The sequence below is a fragment of the Eschrichtius robustus genome, chromosome X, assembly GCF_028021215.1.
Source record: "Eschrichtius robustus isolate mEscRob2 chromosome X, mEscRob2.pri, whole genome shotgun sequence".
NCBI classification, from domain to species: domain Eukaryota; kingdom Metazoa; phylum Chordata; class Mammalia; order Artiodactyla; family Eschrichtiidae; genus Eschrichtius; species Eschrichtius robustus.
In genome coordinates, this window is record NC_090845.1 from 40,624,494 (window position 1) to 40,645,159 (window position 20,666).

The 20,666-nt window shown below is 39.5% G+C and overlaps 1 pseudogene; it reads right to left on the reverse strand.

Annotated features, from left to right (window-relative positions):
* Positions 1-3,939: 3,939 nt before the first annotated feature.
* LOC137757071 (COMM domain-containing protein 9 pseudogene) lies at positions 3,940-4,446 on the reverse strand (annotated as a pseudogene).
* Positions 4,447-20,666: the final 16,220 nt, after the last annotated feature.

Below are 20,666 nucleotides of genomic sequence, written 5' to 3' on the forward strand. Positions count from 1 at the left end.
GGATTTCAGTCATTCTGAGGGAAGGACTATTTGCCACTCACCATTATTTCTTGAATTAGAGGTCTTTGGGAATCCCAGCTTAAAGGCTGTGGTGTTTAGCAGGGTCTCTCCTGCACAGGCTCTGAACTTTAATTACTCCCTCAATCCTATAAAACTTCTAGAGGCTCTCCTCAGCTTTTTGGCTTCTCAGCCATCAGCATTTGCGTAGCTTGTTTTCTTTTCAGACCCAATATTTTGTTCAGCTTCTCAGCCTCTCAGAAGGCAATTTTGGATTTTCAAATGCCTATAACTATGTATTAATTTGCTATACTGGCTTAAGATAACACACATTTATTATCTCAGAGTTTCTGTGGGTCAGGGGTCTAGACCCAGCTTACCTCAATTCTCTGTTCAGGGTCTCACAAGGATTCAATCAAGATGTTGGATAGGCTATATTCTCATGTGGAGTTTTGACTGGAAAAATCTGCTTCCAAGTTCATTTGGCTTGTTGGTACAATTCATTTCTTTCAGACTATATGACTGAGGGATCCATCTTTTTGCTGGCTGGAGGTTGTCTTCAGGTCCTAAGGTCACCTGCAGTTTCCTGCCATGTGATCCTTTCCATGGAAAGTTTACAACATGTCAGATTGTTTCTTCAAGCCCAGAATGAGAGTACTGTATATCTAAACAGCTAAGACAGAGTCTTATGTAACATAATATAAATAATAATGGGAATGACATCCCATCACCTTTGCTATATAACATAACCAAATCAAGCGAATGTCATCTCATCTCCTTTTATATATTCTATTTCCTAGACGCCAGTCACAGGTCCCACCCACATTCAAAGACTTGATGGTGGCATGAATCTCTGCAATGCCTCCAGGGATGAAGAATTGATACTGATTTACTAACTTTATAGTTAGAGGCAGTTTTAGTGGCTTCCTCTTGGCCTTTCCTACCACAATAGTCCTCTCTCTATGTGTCAGAGAACCAATGTGGTGATTCAGAAAGTTGCTGAGTACATCTATTCAAATTATACATTCTGAAAATGGAGATATAACTCCATGATGGGTATGAGTACTCACTGGGACCACTGTGAGATGGACGCAAGCCAAAACTCCATTGATCATCTGACCTTTGACCTATAAGTCTCTACTCTATGAAGGCAACAGTAACATTTTTGGTCTCCGGGAATTGGTGTCAGTTCAGCACCAGTGTCCACTAATTCCCCCAAAGTCTGATTATTTCCCTTTCCCAAATGCACAGTCACCCTAATAAATGGTAAATGGCTGCAGGTTCCTTTGGGGGAGGCTAGGAAGAAGGTTAACAATATAGGTATTTGCCAGCATAGCAGGAAATTTTCTCAAGGGGACATAGTCTCCCCTTCATTCAAAGAATTGTAGGTTTGTGAACTGGCTCAAATTTGGGAATTGATTGAGGGGCTATGGTATTTTGGGGATTCAATTTAGACTTCTGTTCACTAGGTCTAGAACTACTAGGCTCATACAGATCAATTAAGAATTTAGTAAACTGCCTGTCTATTTCTTTTCTAGAGACACCATGATCCGCTAGTCAACACTAATGATCTCTGTGAGTCAGACTATTCTGATTACTGCTTTGACACTGCCGTCCATTACAGTAACTACACCGTCTTGTCTTTGGCAATCATATTAGTTTCCTAGGGCTGCTGCAGCAAAGTACCACAAATTGGGTAGCTTAACACAACAGAAATTTATCCTCTCACTGTCTGGAGTCTTAAGGTATAAAATCAAAGTGTTAGAAAGGATTTCTCACACCGGTCAGAATGGCCATCATCAAAAAATCTACAAACAATAAATGCTGGAGAGGGTGTGGAGAAAAGGGAACCCTCTTGCACTGTTGGTGGGAATGTAAATTGATACAGCCACTATGGAGAACAGTATGGAGGTTCCTTAAAAAACTAAAAATAGAACTACCATACGACCCAGCAATCCCACTACTGGGCATATACCCTGAGAAAACCATAATTCAAAAAGAGTCATGTACCACAATGTTCATTGCAGCTCTATTTACAATAGCCAGGACATGGAAGCAACCTAAATGTCCACCAACAGATGAATGGATAAAGAGGTGGTACATATATACAATGGAATATTACTCAGCCATAAAAAAGAATGAAATAATGCCATTTGCAGCAACATGGATGGACCTAGAGATCATCATACTTAGTGAAGTAAGTCAGACAGAGAAATGTAAATATAATATTATGTCACATATGTGGAAGCTAAAAAATAATACAAATGAATCTATTTACAAAACAGAAACAGACTCACAGACATAGAAAACAAACTTATGGTTACCAAAGGGGAAAGTGTGGGGGGGGTGGATAAATTAGGAGTTTGGGATTGGCAGATGCAAGCTACTGCATATTCCTCGGAGACGGGTAGCATGGGGAGCAGCTAGAACAATGCAGATGCATCCATAATCCCTTTCTGCTGTTCACCACCACCCATGAGCCATCTGTGTAATTTTGGAACAGTCAGCGATTCCAGGTTTTACATAGTTTGTAAATTTTCAGTTTCTACACACTTTATCATCCACTCGTGATTTTTTAATTAAAGTGTTTTAATTCCTTTCTCTGTTCAGCTGTTGGTGCTGAGATCCATATATAGTTTTTTTTTAACATCTTTATTGGAGTATAATTGCTTTACAATGGTGTGTTGGTTTCTGCTTTATAACAAATTGAATCAGTTATACATATACATATGTCCCCATATCTCTTCCCTCTTGCATCTCCCTCCCTCCCACCCTCCCTATCCCACCCCTCTAGGTGGTCACAAAGCACCGAGCTGATCTCCCTGTGCTATGCGGCTGCTTCCCACTAGCTATCTATTTTACATTTGGTAGTGTATATATGTCCATGCCACTCTCTCACTTTGTCCCAGTTTACCCTTCCCTTGCCCCATGTCCTCAAGTCCATTCTCTAGTAGGTCTGCATCTTTATTCCCGTCTTGCCCCTAGGTTCTTCATGACCTTTTTTTTTTTTTTAGATACCATATATATGTGTTAGCATACGGTATTTGTTTTTCTCTTTCTGACTTACTTCACTCTGTATGACAGTCTCTAGGTCCATCCACCCCGCTACAAATAACCCAGTTTCGTTCCTTTTTATGGCTGAGTAATATTCCATTGTATATATGTGCCAGATCTTCTTTATCCATTCATCTGTTGATGGACACTTAGGTTGCTTCCATGTCCTGGCTATTGTAAGTAGAGCTGCAATGAACATTTTGGTACATGACTCTTTTTGAATTATGGTTTTCTCAGGGTATATGCCCAGTAGTGGGATTGCTGGGTCGTATGGTAGTTCTATTTTTAGTTTTTTTTTTTTTTTTAGAACTATTATTTACTTCCAATCACTCCTACTTCTTCACCCTGAGTGGCTGCATTACATCAAGGAAGGGGCCTCTGGCTCCATGGAGAAGGGAATGAGTTCCCATTTCAGACTTCCTACGCTGCCAGGTGGTCCAGCAGGGCTGAGGGAGCTCGGGAAGGCTCCGGACTCGGGGCAGGCAGGCACGCATAGGGGGCACTGCCCTGTGGGATCCGCCTGGCTTCTGTGACAGAGAAGCAGAACTGCTGGTGTCACCCACCTGACTCCCTGCGTGCATTCCAGAGCTGGAAATGGGCTCATCAGAGTGAAAGGAACTTATTAAGATGAGTGCCACAATTTGGGCCTGAATTTTCCAATCAGCCAGGCGGAGGTGGCTGACCAAGCAAACGCTCCCTCCTGCTGCCACCGGGGTCATGAAGTCCCACACAGGAGCCTCGCGAGACAGCAGCTTCTGCTCCAACTTCGGAAAGAGGAAAAAGCAGCGCGCGGGCCTGGCTGCTTCCGCCTGGTCCAACCGCGCCCAGGCTGGATGGCAGCCCCCATGTCCCCACCGCTGCCTGCTGCAAGGACGGCGTAGGCTGGGGGCCGGCTGGCCGCATCACTTGCTGGCCACAGCGGAGAGCTGGTCCCGGATGCGGCCCAGCCCGTCTAACATCGTGTCCAGGGTCTCCTTACTCAGCTCCACGGTGACAGCTGACATGGAGGGCTGCTCCCCACACAGACTGGCATCTTCCTGGATTCTGATTTGTTTGGGCTTCAGCTCTCCAAGTAGATACGTGTTCTAGGATGATTTTTGTCAGCAGGTTTTTGAGGTTTTGGTGGAAATTTTCAGGAAAGAGTGCCAGAATCGCCTCGGCGGAGGACAGGTCACGGAACACCACTAGCCTGGTGAGGTGGTGCAGAGCCTGGAGCAGTTGTTCTGCCTCCTCCTGGGTCACAGACAAGCTGGAACACGTAACATCCAAGAGCTTTTTCGAGCCAAGGGCTGAACTGGAAAAGCTCTCTTGGCACAGATGTCTGACAACATCTTTCGAGGAGGCCTTCAGCAGGCTCTGGAGAGCTGCAAAGTCCTCCGCCGTCAGCGCGGCCATCTTCCCCGAGTCACGTGACCTAGGTACGCGGAGAAGCGCGGTCGGGAGACTCCGCTATTTTTAGTTTTTTAAGGAACCTCCATACTGTTCTCCGTAGTGGCTGTGTCACTTTACATTCCCACCAACAGTGCAAGAGGGTTCCCTTTTCTCCACACCCTCTCCAGCATTTATTGTTTGTAGATTTTTTTTTCCTTTTTAGTGTGTTAGTTTCTGCCCTACAACAAAGTAAATCAGCTATACACATACATATGTTCCCATATCTCTTCCCTCTTGCATCTCCCTCCCTCCCACCCTCCCCATCCCACCCCTCTAGGCGGTCACAAAGCACCGAGCTGATCTCCCCGTGCCATGCGGCCGCCTCCCACCAGCCATCTATTCCACATCTGGTAGTGTATATATGTCCATGCCACTCTCCCACCCTGTCACATCTTACCCCACCCCCTCCCCATATCCTCAAGTCCACCCTCTAGTAGGTCTGTGTCTTTATTCCCATCTTGCCACTAGGTTCTTCATGACCTTTTTTTTCCCCCTTAGATTCCATACATATGTGTTAGCATACTGTTATTTGTTTTTCTCTTTCTGACTTACTTCACTCTGTATGACAGACTCTAACTCCATTCACCTCACTACAAATACCTCCATTTCGTTTCTTTTTATGGCTGAGTAATATTCCATTGTATATATGTGCCACGTCTTCTTTATCCATTCATCTGTTGATGGACACTTAGGTTGCTTCCATGCCCTGGCTATTGTAAATAGTGCTGCAATGAACATTGGGGTGCATGTGTCTTTTTGAATTATGGTTTTCTCTGGGTATATGCCCAGTAGTGGGATTGCTGGGTCGTATGGTAGATCTATTTTTAGTTTTTTAAGGAACCTCCATACTGTTCTCCATAGTGGCTGTATCAATTTACATTCCCACCAACAGTGCAAGAGGGTTCCCTTTTCTCCACACCCTCTCCAGCACTTATTGTTTGTAGATTTTTTGATGATGGTCATTCTGACTGGTGTGAGGTGATACCTCATTGTGGTCTTGATTTGCATTTCTCTAATGATTAGTGAGGTTAAGCATCCTTTCATGTGTTTGTTGGCAATCTGTATATCTTCTTTGGAGAAATGTCTATTTAGGTCTTCTGCCCATTTTTGGATTGGGTTGTTTGTTTTTTTGTTATTGAGCTGCATGAGCTGCTTGTAAATCTTGGAGATTAATCCTTTGTCAGTTGCTTCATTTGCAAATATTTTCTCCCATTCTGAGGGTTGTCTTTTCGTCTTGTTTATGGTTTCCTTTGCTGTGCAAAAGCTTTGAAGTTTCATTAGGTCCCATTTGTTTATGTTTGGTTTTATTTCCATTTCTCTAGGAGGTGGGTCAAAAAGGATCTTGCTGTGATTTATGTCATAGAGTGTTCTGCCTATGTTTTCTCTAAGAGTTTGATAGTGTCTGGCCTTATATTTAGGTCTTTATTCCATTTTGAGTTTATATTTGTGTATGGTGTTAGGGAGTGTTCTAATTTCATTCTTTCACATGTAGCTGTCCAGTTTTCCCAGCACCACTTATTGAAGAGGCTGTCTTTTCTCCACTGTATATTCTTGCCTCCTTTATCAAAGATAAGGTGACCATATGTGCGTGGGTTTATCTCTGGGCTTTCTATCCTGTTCCATTGATCTATATTTCTGTTTCTGTGCCAGTACCATACTGTCTTGATTACTGTAGCTTTGTAGTATAGTCTGAAGTCAGGGAGCCTGATTCCCCCAGCTCCATTTTTCGTTCTCAAGATTGCTTTGGCTATTCGGGGTCTTTTGTGTTTCCATACAAATTGTGAAATTTTTTGTTCTAGTTCTGTGAAAAATGCCAGTTGTAATTTGATAGGGATTGCATTGAATCTGTAGGTTGCTTTGGGTAGTAGAGCCATTTTCACAATGTTGATTCTTCCAATCCAAGAACATGGTGTATCTCTCCATGTATTTGTATCATCTTTAATTTCTTTCATCAGTGTCTTATAATTTTCTGCATACAGGTCTTTTGTCTCCTTAGGTAGGTTTATTCCTAGGTATTTTATTCTTTTTGTTGCCATATATAGTTTTATAAGCTTCTCCCTGTTTGTTTGTTTTTGGCTCATGAAATTTTTTGTTTGTTTGTTTGTCATGGAATGTAAGAGTGGAATATTAATACATTTCAGTTTTGTTCTGTAATGTAAGGAATTTTTCAAAAAAATTAAAAGATGGACTGGAGCTTTTTCTTTGTGACTAGAAAGTGGATGCCACAGTTTTTTAAAAACCAAAAAACAATGAATAAATAAATAAAATAGAAATTATGAGATTTGCTCATAGAAACCATCTGGGGTGAAAAGGAAAGAAGGGATTCGGGTCAATGCAATTGCTAAGAAGAATTTCATGTTTAACTCTCTCTCTCTCTCTCTCTCTCACTCTCGGTTTCTTTTTCTTCAATAGAGTCATCTTTTATGTCCCTCCAAGCACTCAGCACCCTAACACTAGTTTTTAGCTGCCTAAAGTACTTACCATGCCCCCTAGTCCTACAAATGCAGCCTCCAATCCAACTCTACCACTTTTACTCTTGACTTTTTCCTATAAAACTCCTCTGCAGCCCCCACTTCCTGCCTGTTCCCTATTCAGTGCTCACCCTGCCATCTCATTCAAAACCCCTAAGCCCTGAGACTTTTTCATTTATGTGTTAAGCAGGAAGTATCTGATGTAATTAATTTATATTCAGATAGAAATGACTAATAGCCTGAATTAAAATAGTTTTCTTCTCAGGGAAGTTATTTTAAAGAGCTTAGAAATCACTCAAATGATTCCTTTTTTTTCTGTGGTGAATACTCTTTAAGTGGTGACGGTTCTATGATTACCTTCAAATTACACTTAGTTGATGGCTGCCCACCACCCACGCGGGTCTTATGCTGACTTTCTCAGGGCTCAGGCTTTATAAAACAGGAAGGTACGAAGAACTGAATCATAATCTTTAAAGAGCAACTCCATCACAGCTTGCTTATCATTGTTAATAAATGAAGAAAAGAGGTGAAAATGTGAAAAAGCTCATAAGAAATGCTGAGATTTTGTCCCTATTTGAAGCTAGCAATTTTGAAGTCCCCTGACAGCAGCCTGTCTTGGTATAGGTGCCCAGGGAAAGGCTCAGCATTTAACCTGCTATATCATCGGAGTTGGGGTGATATTAGGATCTCCCTTCATTTTGTCACCTTGAATTATCCATTGACATGGCTGCTGTTTACTTTCTATTATTCTCTTTTTGTAGAGTAAGTGTCTTGGTGGGGGTGGAGTGGGGAAGAATCTGGATATTTTCATGTCAAATCTGGCTTAGCCATATATATATATATATATATATATATATATATATATATATAGAGAGAGAGAGAGAGAGAGAGAGAGAGAGAGAGAGAGAGAGAGAGAGAGTTATAGTTATTTAAGGCAAAAAAAATCATAATAAAACAAAGAAACTAAAAACAATCCTCATATTACTTGCTGTCTCTTTTCATTAGGGAAAATATGAACAAATAAAATCTTATAGGTTTTGTAACTGGATTCAGGTATCCACTGAGTAACTAGACATAAAAGAGCTAGAGGCAGTTTCATCCACTTCAATTCTGTCATAGCAATAAAAGCATGTATTCTTAGAACCACACATCATCTCAAATGGAGGGTAGTTGTTAGAAGAAAAGTGCTATGTCAGATTGCTGGTTGCCAATTTAATATCCACTCTGACTTTCTCTCTTAGTTACAAATCCCCAAATGTATTTGGGGAAATAATAGAGCTAGCCAGAAAATAATATTTCCTGGCCTATTATGCTTCTAGGTTTGGCCAAGTGACTAAAACCTGCCCAATGAGAAATAGATGGAGTTGTTGGGAGGAAATTTTAGAAAAGCTCCTACAAAGGGAAACAGACAGCTTGTGAATACTCCTTTTGTGTTTTCCACTTTGTGCTTTTCAACCTTGAATTTAATGAAATTACTAGAGCCCTAGCAGCCATCGTTGATCACAAGGCAACCTTGAGGATAGAAGCCATTTGCTAAGGATATCATAGCAAAAGAGAGGCGGACACTATCCTTGATGATTATGGGTCCTCTATGCTAGTGCTGCACTGACTATTTTTAGACTTCTTTTATGAAACAGAAAGATAAACTTGTAGATCTTTTAAGTCACTATTATTAAAAGTCACTGTTATGAGCAGCCGCATGTAATTCCTAAATGATACAATGATTTACAGCATACTAACTTGTCTTTGGAAGCCGAGAAGATTTTGGCAAACCGTAATAAACTAACTAAAATGTATATTTTTCAGCTTCCTTCCCCAGCTACTCCTGCCATTGCCTAATGAACTCATGGACAAAGTGGCCATGGTGGCAGAGATGGAGGTTATGCATAGGCTCAGCAACATGGACTTCCACTCACCCAGGCTGACCTCAGCCCCTGCTGAGTGCCCCATCTGTCAGCACGAGAAACTACTGAGTCTCTGATAGGCACCATCCCCAGGGTCATCAGCCAGCTATCTGGTGGCAGGTTGATTACATTGGACTGCTTTCATCATGGAAGGGGCAGTGTTTTATTCTTAATGGAATAGACACTTACTTTGGGTATGGATTTTTCTTCTCTGCACAAAATGCTTCTAGCAAAACTATCATCCATAGGCTTACAGGATCCCTTATCCACCATCACGGTTTTGTACGCAGCCTTGCTTCTGATCAAGGAACTCACTTCATTGCAAATAAAGTGTGGCAATGGGCCCATGCCTGGAATTCACTGGTCTAACCATGTTCTTCATCATCCTGAAGCAACTGGTTTGCCAGAACGGTGGAATGGCCTTTTGAAGATGCAATTATAGCACCAGCTAAGTGGCAATTCAGCCGGCCTTCCATATCCATTGGTTTAACATTCGTGGATTCAATGAACTGTGGATAAAAGATATTCAAAAAAAATTCCAAAAAGTTCCAAAAAGCAAAACTTGAATTTGCCATGCCAGAAACTATTTATATAACATTTAGATTGTACTTACAACTATTTTCATAGTATTTACATTGTAGTAGGTATTACAAGTAATTTAGAGATGATTTAAAATATACAAGAGGATTTGTGTAGGTTACGTTCAAATACTATGCCATTTTATATAAGGAACTTGAGCATCCGTGGATTTTGATATCTGCAGGGGTCATGGAACCAATCCTCTGCAGATACCAAGGGACAAGTGTAACTTGCAGGACAAAGCAAAGCCCTCCAGGAGGCTGTATGTGCTCTAAGTCAGCATTCAATATATGGTGCTGTTTCTCCCTTAGCCAATATTCATAAACCCAGGAATGGAAATGGGAGTGGCTCCTCTCACTATTACCTCTAGTGATACACTAGCAAAATGTTTGCTTTGCATCCCTGTGACTTAAGGCTCTGTTGGTCTAGAGGCCCTAGTTCCAAAGAGAGGAATGCTTTCACCAGGGAACCCAACAACGATTCCTCAGAATTGGAAGAAGTTGAGACTGTTGCCTGGCCACTCTGGGTGCCTCCTGCCACTGAATAAGCAGGCAGGCAATGGGGGTGGTTTACTCTGGCTGGGGTGATTGATTAGTCCTGATCACCAAGGGGAAATTGGGTTGCTACTACCATACAATGTGGGTAAGGATGAGAGTGTCTGGAATATAGCAGATCCTCTAAAGTACCTGTTGGTGCTCCCACATCCTATGATTCAAGTTAGTGGAAAACTACAACAGCTTAATTCACACAGGGCTCTAATAGCCCAGACCCTTTAGGAATGAAGTTTTGGGTCACTCCACCAGGTAAAGAACCAAAAGAAATGAGGTGCTTGTTGAGGACAAAGGAAATAGTTTTAACTATCCACTATGGCCACATGACCATTGCAGAAATGAGGACTATATGACTTATGAGTATTTCTTCCTTATTTTAATATTTTTATTTAATAGTTTAATTATATATATAATGTAATAATTTAATACTTCTTTAATTTCTTTTCCTCTGCCATCCCCTTATCATCTAACATAAGACCTGTTAATAATTGTTAACTTTATATCATATTTGAGCTACATGACACAAAACAGGAAGTATGAATCAACAGGGGGAAGAATGAAAATCAACCAAAGACACTCAAGAAACTCCGTCCTCTCCTGGGAAAAGGAGTAGCATGTTTTCAGTTTTATGTAGCATAGTCTTTATTCGGCAATTACGTATGGTTCAAGGAGATGTACTTGAGTTCAAAGTCAACAAGAACAGACTGTGGTAGCTTTGTAGTGTGTCAGTTAAGCTAAGTTCAACTACATTTCCCAGAATCCATTCTCTTGTTTCTGGTCAGGTTGGGCCACAAGTATATTCCACATCAATTGTATCAATTGTCTACTGTTGTAACTCAATCCTTAATGTACCTATGGTTGGCAGAAAAATGGAGACCCAAGGATGTCCATATTCTAATTCTTGGAATCTGTAATATGTTATATTACATAGCAAAGGGGAATTATTAAGGCTGCAGATAGAATTAAGTTGCTAATCAGGTGACCTGAAAATAGGGAGATTACCCTAGATTATCAGGGTGGGTTTGATGTTATCACAAGGGTCCTTAAAAGTGAAAGTCAGAGGCAGAAGATGAATCACTGTCAGGGTGATTTGATATGAGAAAAAGTTGACCAGACATTGCTGGCTTTGAAAGTAGAGGGGACCATGAGTCAAGGAATGTGGGTGACCTCTAGAAACTGGAAAAGGCCAGAATATGGATTATCCTCTAGAGCCTCCAGGAGGGAATTCAGCCCTGCTGACACCCTGATTTTACCCCAGTGAGACCCATGTTGGATTTCTGAACTGCAGACCCATGAGAAAATAATTGTGCTGTTTCAAGCCACTAAATTTGTGGAACTTTGTTACAGCAGCAATAGGAACCTAATACAGTATACTTTATTGATAGTCCTCCATTCTGTGCCTCACTATTCAGATAAGCTAATTGTACCCAAATCCATGTCTCAGGTCTGCTTTCAGGAAATCTAAACTAAGACACTCCCCCTCCTCAACAAATTCTACTAAAATGACCAAGGATATGTAAAAATAGGATGTAATCTGTATAATGATTGGGAAATAGGATAGGTATTATTAGTAACAGGCCAAAAATGCATTGTGCAAATTGGCTTAGATTGAGGGAAGTAATAAATACCACAAATACCACACATTTCAACAAAATTGACTAGCAAGTAAAAGAAGTAAGCAATTACTATTACTGTTACTCCACAGAACCAGGAAAATCTCCTCCTCTGAGAAGGAGAGGCTATAAAAAAAGGGCTTCCAGGATAAAGTAGGTGTGATGAAAGTCAAAGTACACAAGGATTCGTTCGGAAATTCTTCAGAAAGATCAGCTAAATATAGCATTCATTCTCAGCTTTCTCTTGGTGCAAACAAAAGAAAGTAAAAATGCTATTATATGTATTTTTTTAATGTATTCTTATATGGATGAATCTCTCCGAAGGAGAAGGCTGGGCTCCCACAAAAATTAAAACAAAATAATTCAGAGAAGAAACAGTTCCGTTTGTTTTAAGTTGACTTCTTACTAATGGTATTAGGGTTCTCCAGAGAAACAGAAGCAACAGGATGTGTATGTATGTAAGTGTATGTGTGTATATATACATACATATATATACACACATACACACATATATATATATATATAGAGAGAGAGAGAGAGAGAGAGATTTTATGGAATTGAGTCACATGATTGTGGAGACCTGGTAAGTCCAAAATCTGCTGGGTAGGCCAGCAGGCTGCAGACCCAGGGAAGATCTGCAGTTTGAGTCCAAAGGCCGTCAGCTGGCAGAATTCCCTCTTGCTTAGGGGAAGTCAGTCTTCCGTTCCATTAAAGCTTTAACTGATTGGATAAGGCCCACCCATATTATGGAAGGCAGCCTGCTTTACTCAAAGTCCATCAATTTAAATGTTAATCTCATCCCAAAACACCTTTACAGAAACATCCAGAATAATGTTTGACCAAATATCTGGACACCATGGCCCAACCAAGCTGACACATAAAATTAACCATCACAGCAGTTCCCAAGCTGCTTCCTGCGAAGGAAGTTCTTCCAGAGAAAATGGAGTCTGTCCTGACACAAGACAACCATGTTCCCGGTGTGAATGAGCTAGACTCTGGAGGAGGCTACTTGAAACCAATCTAAATCCTACAAAGGCTGTTGGAGCTGAATCCATCAGGACTCACACATACAGCCACTGAAAAGTAACTATTTGGGAAATCAATTAACTTTCCTGTTATGAGGCTTTTCTCTCCATAGCTCACTCCCCACTCCATGTAGACAATTTAATTCAACCTGTAACAAAATATAGCTACAGCAAATAGAAGTACTTTCACGTTCCCACTTTCTGGGACTAGAAGATTTGGATTCTGACACAGAATCCATCTGAAATCTCAATACTCAAAGAACTTGGAGTTCCTTGGTAAAGCTCAGGCTATAAAGAAAAACCACTAGACTTTTGAAAAATACTCTGAGCAAAATAAAAGAGCCACTTGGGGATTCAGAATAAATGTATCCATGTGAAACTGTTTTATACCAAGAAAAGTTAAGTTTAAAAAAAAGTTTAATTTGCATCCTCAGTTAAGACTTGTTGGAATTCTGTACTCATGGAAAGAACATAATATAACATTAAGAAAGATTGCATTCAGATAAAAACTAGGATTACTACATTTAAACATGTAATAGAGGCAGTAAAGAGAAGATTGAAAAATGCAAAAAGAAAAGAATAAATGGTTTTCAGAACAATTAAGAAAAGTATGAAGAGATGAAGAAATAAAGCTGATGACTGAAATGAATAAAAATATAACGATTTGTTTTCTCTTATATTTACCCCCAAATCGGATGATGCAAATTAAATGCAGTAGAAATTTCAAGCAAATATTCTGTTTGCTGTTCCAGATCCGCTCACCACCTTTTTCCACACTGCGCTTTTTCCTAGGAGGCTGACCTTTACAGACGGCTTCCAGGGACTTCTCATTGGGTTCAGTCTAGGAGAGGCACTGGCAGGAGATGGCAATGTGGGAGGAGAGGGAGGCCCAGATATCCATCCCTCCAGCTGGCCATTAGTTAGCAGTGGCCTCTCCCAGAGATACTGACCCAGCTGTGCTCCACAGCTCTTTCTAAGTCCTGGAAACCACTCCTTCCCTCTACCTTTTCAGCCCCAGGGGTGATAATGAATCCCCAGCTGTTTTACTCTAAGTGCTTCACCATCCTTTTGGTTTTCTTTAACCCTTTCTATACCTTTGTAACTCATTAAACGCTACTCAGTTACCTTATTTGAGAATCCCATCATTTTTACGCTGCTGGGATCCTGACTGATATGAGCACTAATTAAAAAAAATAATAATAGCAAGAATAGAGGAAAAACTTGAGGCTTTAGATCAGAGGAGTGGCCCACCTAGTTGGAGAAGATAATGAAAGAGGAGATTCTTGTTCTGAAATGAAAAAAAAAATTGCCTAGGATAGAGCAAAGGGCAGGAAAATAAGTTGATAAAGTAATTTTAAAAGGTCAGGCTGGTATCAGATCTTTCTTCTGTAATACTAATTGTCAGCTACAGTTCATGGAACAGAAAGTCATTTACGAACATGCAAGAACTTAGAAAGTGGACCATCCACAAATAGCTCTGAGCAATGTTTTCAGAAAAAAGATAAATTCCAACAAAGCAAAAAGCAAATCACAATATATAATTCCAATTGAGGGAAATGTGATTTAAAAGCAATTGTAGTTACTGCTGAGATCGGTAATATTTATGTTCAATGTTGAAATAATCGTTAACATGGTTGTGAAATGTAACAAATGTCAACCAATTTTGGAAAGACAAGATACACAATTATAAACTAAATTAACCTAGTTCTAATATCACAGATTATTCCAACAAAAATGGCAAAGGAAGGGATAAAACTAAAATGTACTAGTACTTCTTTATTTTTTCTGTTTAAATGAAAAAAAAATTGAGTCCATTATTTTTTAGTTGTTTCAAAGGAAAAGTATATTTTAACATGTAGATAATTACAAAAAAAGTTAAATAAAACTTCTAAATCACTAATGATAAGAACGACCAAGTTATAGTAAAAAATCTGAAAGAACATGCGGTAAAATATTGATAATGCTTACTCCTGAATTGTGAGATCTTGGAGATTTTTATTTTTTGCTCATCTATATTTCTATTTTTCTATAACACACATATATCTACTAGTGTAGAAACAAACCCTTATACAAATTTCCATATCTTACAAAATGAAATTAAACTCTAATGCTTTTAATTTCTTGAAATTTGTTTATCTCCTGTTTTTTTCTCAGACGTATTTGACATATAGACACTATTATATAAAAAATAGATCACCAACAAGGACCCACTGTATAGCACAGGGAACTATACTCAATACTCAATATTTTGCAATAACCTATAAGGGAAGAGAATCTGAAGAATTATATATATATGTATATACATATGTGTGTGTGTGTGTGTCTGAATCACTGTGTTGTACACCTGAAACTAACATGATATTGTAAGTCAACTATACTTCAATGAAAAAAAATGCAAACAAACAAACAAAAAAGAAGTATTTCAGGCAGTTAACAAATGGACTTAACACGTGAGTAAGACAGATAATGGGTCTGGATCAAATTGGGCAATTTTTTTTTTTTGGACATTCCTGGGAACTTAACAGCAAGAAGGAATCCCAAGTATAAGTAAACATACTAATTAAGTAATAGAATCATTTCAAAATGTATGAAAATGTCCTAGAAATAACTAAAGTCAACAAAATGATTTTTAATAATCAATAACCCCAAATGCTATTTAACTTCTGAGAGACCTTAGTAGTGTACATCTTTTGAGTTTCTACTCAACTCTCCCTTTTCTAAGAGTTTCTCTCCCCTCATACACATGGTGGCAGTGGGTGTGGCCACATGCCATGTTGTTGCAGGGGTTACCTGAACCTAGCTGGGATTCTAGACGTGGGTCTGAGAGATCCAGACCACCCTCTCTAGTGGTTTTACCTGTTAAAAACACACTGTTGGGACTGTTGGTGGCCATGTTCCTCCTTGTGGATTGTGGAGCTGAGGGAGCTGGTTTGCAGAGATAGAAAAGAACGAAGAGAGGCAGAGCAGAGGTGAAGATAATTGATGATATACTAGCCTCTTGCTCCAGTTTTTGCCTGCACTCCAGCCATGTTCTTGTCCTTGGGATCTCAGAGTCACCTTAGTATCCTGAGGTAGTATCCTGCAGTAGTTCAGATCATGGGCTGTGACATTAGATTGCCTGGATTTGAATCTTTAGATTGCCTGGATTTGAATCTTTGTTACTAGCTATGGGACCATTTGCAAGTTCCACTATCATCACTTTAAGCCTTGGTTTCTTCATCTCTAAAAGGGAGCTATTAGGCCCTATTTCATAGGATCGTGGTGTTACATGAATTAATACATTTTAAATGTTTGATATAAAATAAGTGCTGAATATTAACTATTTATTATATTAAGGGCTATAATATTAATAAATTATGCTAATATTATATAATATTAATTATGATAACTATTAATTAACTATTTATATCCTTATAATAAATTTATTTTTCTGCTTAAATATTTACTATCAGAGGCCCATCCAGATCTGCAATTCCTTTTGGGAAGAATGATTTCAAAACTTTGGGCTGGTGATGGCGGGGAGGTGGAAGAAGAAGAAGCATAGTAAATAGTTAAGAGTATGCGCTTCTTGGTCAGTGAGCACAGTATTTAGGTCCTCTTTTTGCCTTTTACTAGTCATGGGACCTTAGGAAAATTACAGAGCATTAAATTCCTTATTTGTAAAATTTGTGTACTACATCTGGCTCATAGAGAAGTTGTAAAAATTTTTAAATGAGACTATATGCCAGGTATCTGGCACATAGGAATACCAAATAAATATTTTATTATTTTAGCTATTATTACTAACTCCACATGCAGGTGACCAACACATCAAGTGGCCAAGTTAAAATCAGAGAGGTAAGGGGTATACAAAGACTCATACTAAAAATAATGCAACTAAAAAATAATGGAGGAGGCTGCAAATAAGAAAACAGTTTATTTGGGGTTTTAAGAATTGCAATTCAGAAGACACAGATTCGGGTAACCTGGAAAGAGTGTTCCAAGGATGTGTTCTAAATGGCTCCATTTTAGAGAGCTCTCTTAGCCATACCATACCAACCCCATTTTGATTTTCCTTTCATAACACCTTGTCAAGAGACGTGTGATTAATCAACATGCACCTTTTCCCTAATTCAGAATGTCCCAGCCACAGTTTGCTCTTCTTACAAATGTATTACTTTAATTTCTTGAGATCTTAGATTGTTACTGGGTATAGTAATAAGATTTCTGCTTCAGTGATATCTTAAATCCAGTAGGGACTACTGAAGTTAATTTTAGCCAATTGACAAGTGTTATGTATTTAAAGTGAGGACCTAAGATCCACAAAGCAAATTAAAAACCTAGAAACCTTACTATCTTCTTGTTTAAAGTCCTTATATTTTATAAGAAAGGAGTTGAAGAGCTGCGTAAATATTTAAAAGTAAACATTATGAAGCTTTACTTTGTTTTTCTGCTAGCAGACTTTTCCAGGCCCCTACTGAAACTTTACCTTAATAGGTGCCCCAATAAATATTTGCAGAATGAATGAATGAACATATTATTATCAGAGCAAACCAAATCAATAAACATGAGGTCAGTGAAGAAATATCTTCAATCACTGATTCATACCTTGGTTGCATCACAGAATCACTTGGGAAGGCTTTTCAAAACATACATTTCCAGGCTCCACAGGCACCTTAGTTGAACCAGCGCTTCCGGGTGGTGCAACCAGGGAACCTGTATTTTCAAAAACCTCTTCAAGTGATTCTAAGAAGCACCTAAGTTTAGGAATGTAAGCAATTCCTTGGCTGAAAGTCCTCAGAAACGAAATTACTCACTTGAGTTTAAGCGTACTCTGGAACCTGCACATTTTGTTCTACCCTGATTCTATCTTTGAGGCTATGTGTTCTGACTGGGGCCCTCTTGGAGGAAGGAGTCAGAATGGCCCAAAGAAGCACAGAGGTCTATAGGAAGAGCATCTTGTTGAGCACTCATTCAGCATAAAATTGGAAAGCTGGCATTATTACAAGGTTTGCTATGGCCTCAATTCTATACCCTTCCCTGTGTTCCTGGCGAATTTAAGGTTCTTTCTTCATCGCGAAAGAATTTGGAGACAAGCAGAGAGAGTTTAAGAAAGTAAAGTGAGAGTTTATTTAAGCAAGGATACGCTCTCAGACGGAGAGCGGGCAGACAGGTGAGGGGCTGCTGCCTGAGTTTTTTTTTGGCAAGCCGGTTATGAGGGGCATACAAATGAAGGGGCGGAATATTCACTGGGGAAGGAGGATTTTGGGGGTCGTATTCCCTGATTTTCACCCCAGCTCCATTTTCCCAAGAGGAGGAGGGATTTTTGTCCTTATTAAGCTTAGATCAGAAGTGTCATGTCGTCGTTGCATGATGGGTACTTCTTATCTGTAAGACTAATTTTATTAGCCTTACAGGTTATATTCGGACACAGGAGATTCCCGCCTTTCCCCACCCTTCTTTGTCTGCTACCCGGACACTTATCACCTAAAATGTGTGGTTTCCTGTCAGTCTGGAGGTTCCTGCTTTCCTTTGTCTGCTTATGGACCTCCGCTGTTTACAAGATGCGTGATTTCCTGCCACCTGGCCCCTGCCCCCATTTCTCTGCTCATACCTAGCTACCTGCCTGCTGCAACACCTGTATCTATGCTCTTTGTCCTTATCTTTGAAATACCCTCCCACTCTATGTAGGGTGTTTGCCCTACTCCTTGGCTCTGGGATCAGCCACGTGACTTGCTCTGGTCATTTAGATTTTAGAAATATGAAACAGGCCGGGGCATGGAAAAGTGCTCCATGTGTCTGCGAGTTCTCTCACTCTTAGGCCTTTGCCGTAAGAACATAGCCTTTGGAGAATGATATATGCGGATCATATCCTAGGGTTATGTTAGATAAACTGATGATCAGCCAACCTCCAGAGCCTAGCCAAACGATTAGAGCTGCAAGCCAACATACAGTTGACTACAGATGCAAGAGTGAACCCAACTGAGATCAGAAAAACTGTCCCACCCACTTAAGGTTTCATGAGTTAATAAATCTTTATTGTTTTAGGCCACTGAATTGTGGAATGCTTTGTTACACAGCATTATTATAGCAAAAGATAATGATACACAAGGAAATCAAGGTATTCATGATCCCAGGAGTCATGATCACAAGAATTATGTAAATTTGAAAATCTCCTCAATGGATGGATTTTTCTGAATCCATCTTCTTCTCTGTATCTTAGGAGGTATTATCAATAAAAATGCCTAAAATTGGTAGGGGCCTGTGAGGGGCAGAGTTAGGGGGAAATTAATATGAGTGATGTTGGGGAGGAACACAATTCTTTTTCCCTCTGTCCATCTTAGGTTCATTGATTGGGGCCAGCAAGTCAAACTGATAAAAGACAGATTAACAAGAGAAAAAGACAGTTTTAATTAATACATATGCAGGACAGGAGTTTCACAGACACACAAAAAATAAGAATCAAGGAGGCAGCAGGATGATAGAGGTTTATATACCTCTTAAGCTAAACAAAGTAAAAGGGCTTTTGAGCTTCTGGGTGGAGCAGGCAAGTTATGAGAAGGTGACCAAGAGAAGTATGGTAAAATAAGGGTTGTTTAGTAAGGTTTGTTAAGTAGATTTAAATCATTGCCTTCTTCATTGGTAAGAGTAGTTAAGAATCCTTCTCTTTCTGGTAAGGAGAGGGAGACACCCCTACAAATGGAAATTTTGTTTATAAATGGAAATTTCCTTTTCAAAAGGAAAACTTGTGCCTCCTTTTCCTGGTGTGCTGGTTCTCAATGGTCTTTGGCTCAAAATAATCCACGTGCCAAAGAGACATTGGGGTGGGCATATTCTTCTACCCTTCATTAAAAACTTCTCTAAAGAAAAGAGGAAATTTGTGGTTAGAGAAAGATGTAGAAACTAGGGCAAGAAAGAAAGGAGAATGTAGGCAGCAGAATGAAGCATGAAAAGTGGTTCTGAAAAATAATAGTTAAAGAATCTGTAATGAAACATGATTTTTCAATTTGCTCTTTAACCATGCACTGATTACTTCTAGAAGTGATTCACTCAGCTACTGCTACAATTTCACAGATTCTAGTGTGATCCCAGATTGAGATCCTCAACTGAGCCTTCAGTCTGAGTTCCCCCAAGTCAGTTCTTTGAGGAAGACCCTTTAACGTGTTCCCTTGCTATACTCCAGCTGTAAGGAAGACTGTGTACTCCTGTTGGAAACAACAGCTGTGCACATATCTAGATGGTTTCAGCCTGTTTGACCTAAGTCCCAACCCTTGCTTTTAGGGAATAATAGCAAGTTGAAATGAAAAAATAAAAGGCATTTGTTTTAAAATGCCATCAAAAGTGCTCTGGGCTATAGCCTTGCCAGAAAGCTGGATTCTGATTCCTTACCTCCTTATGATTCCTTATGATTTTAGGAAAAAATCACAAAATAATTAGAAGACAGTATAAGTGTGTGTGTAATATTGGTACATTCTTAATGGCAGAATCGATAAGGAAAAATATCAAGAGAATAAGAGATCTGATTAAGTAAAAACTAAAAGTGGTTGCATTGCAGAAAGAAAGAAATAAATCAAAATGAAAAGCAAATAACAAATAGATAAAATATTTATAACATATATGACAGACAAGGGTTTGATATCTTTACTATAGAAGAAACTCTTCTAAAGTAATGAGAAATGACAAATTGCTATAGTAAAAAAATGGGCAAAACATATAAACTGTCATTTCACATAATAAGAAATATTATGGCCAACAGGCAAATAAGATATTCAAACTCACTAGTAATAAAGAATGCAAACTAAGACTTTTTGCTTCTGGCCAAAATGCAGTAACAGGGACTGAATTTACCCTTACACCTGAAACAATGAAATAAAAGAGAAATAAATATGCGAAATGACAGTTTTCAAGACACTGGATACCAAGTGATGAAGGGCAATGATCCCTATGAGATGGGAAACAAATGGGGTGAATCTTGTGATTACCAGGTTACTGACTGAAGAGAGTTTGCAGGCTGAGGCACATGGATGGGCAACCTAGACAGAACACAGCAAACTCCTTGAGT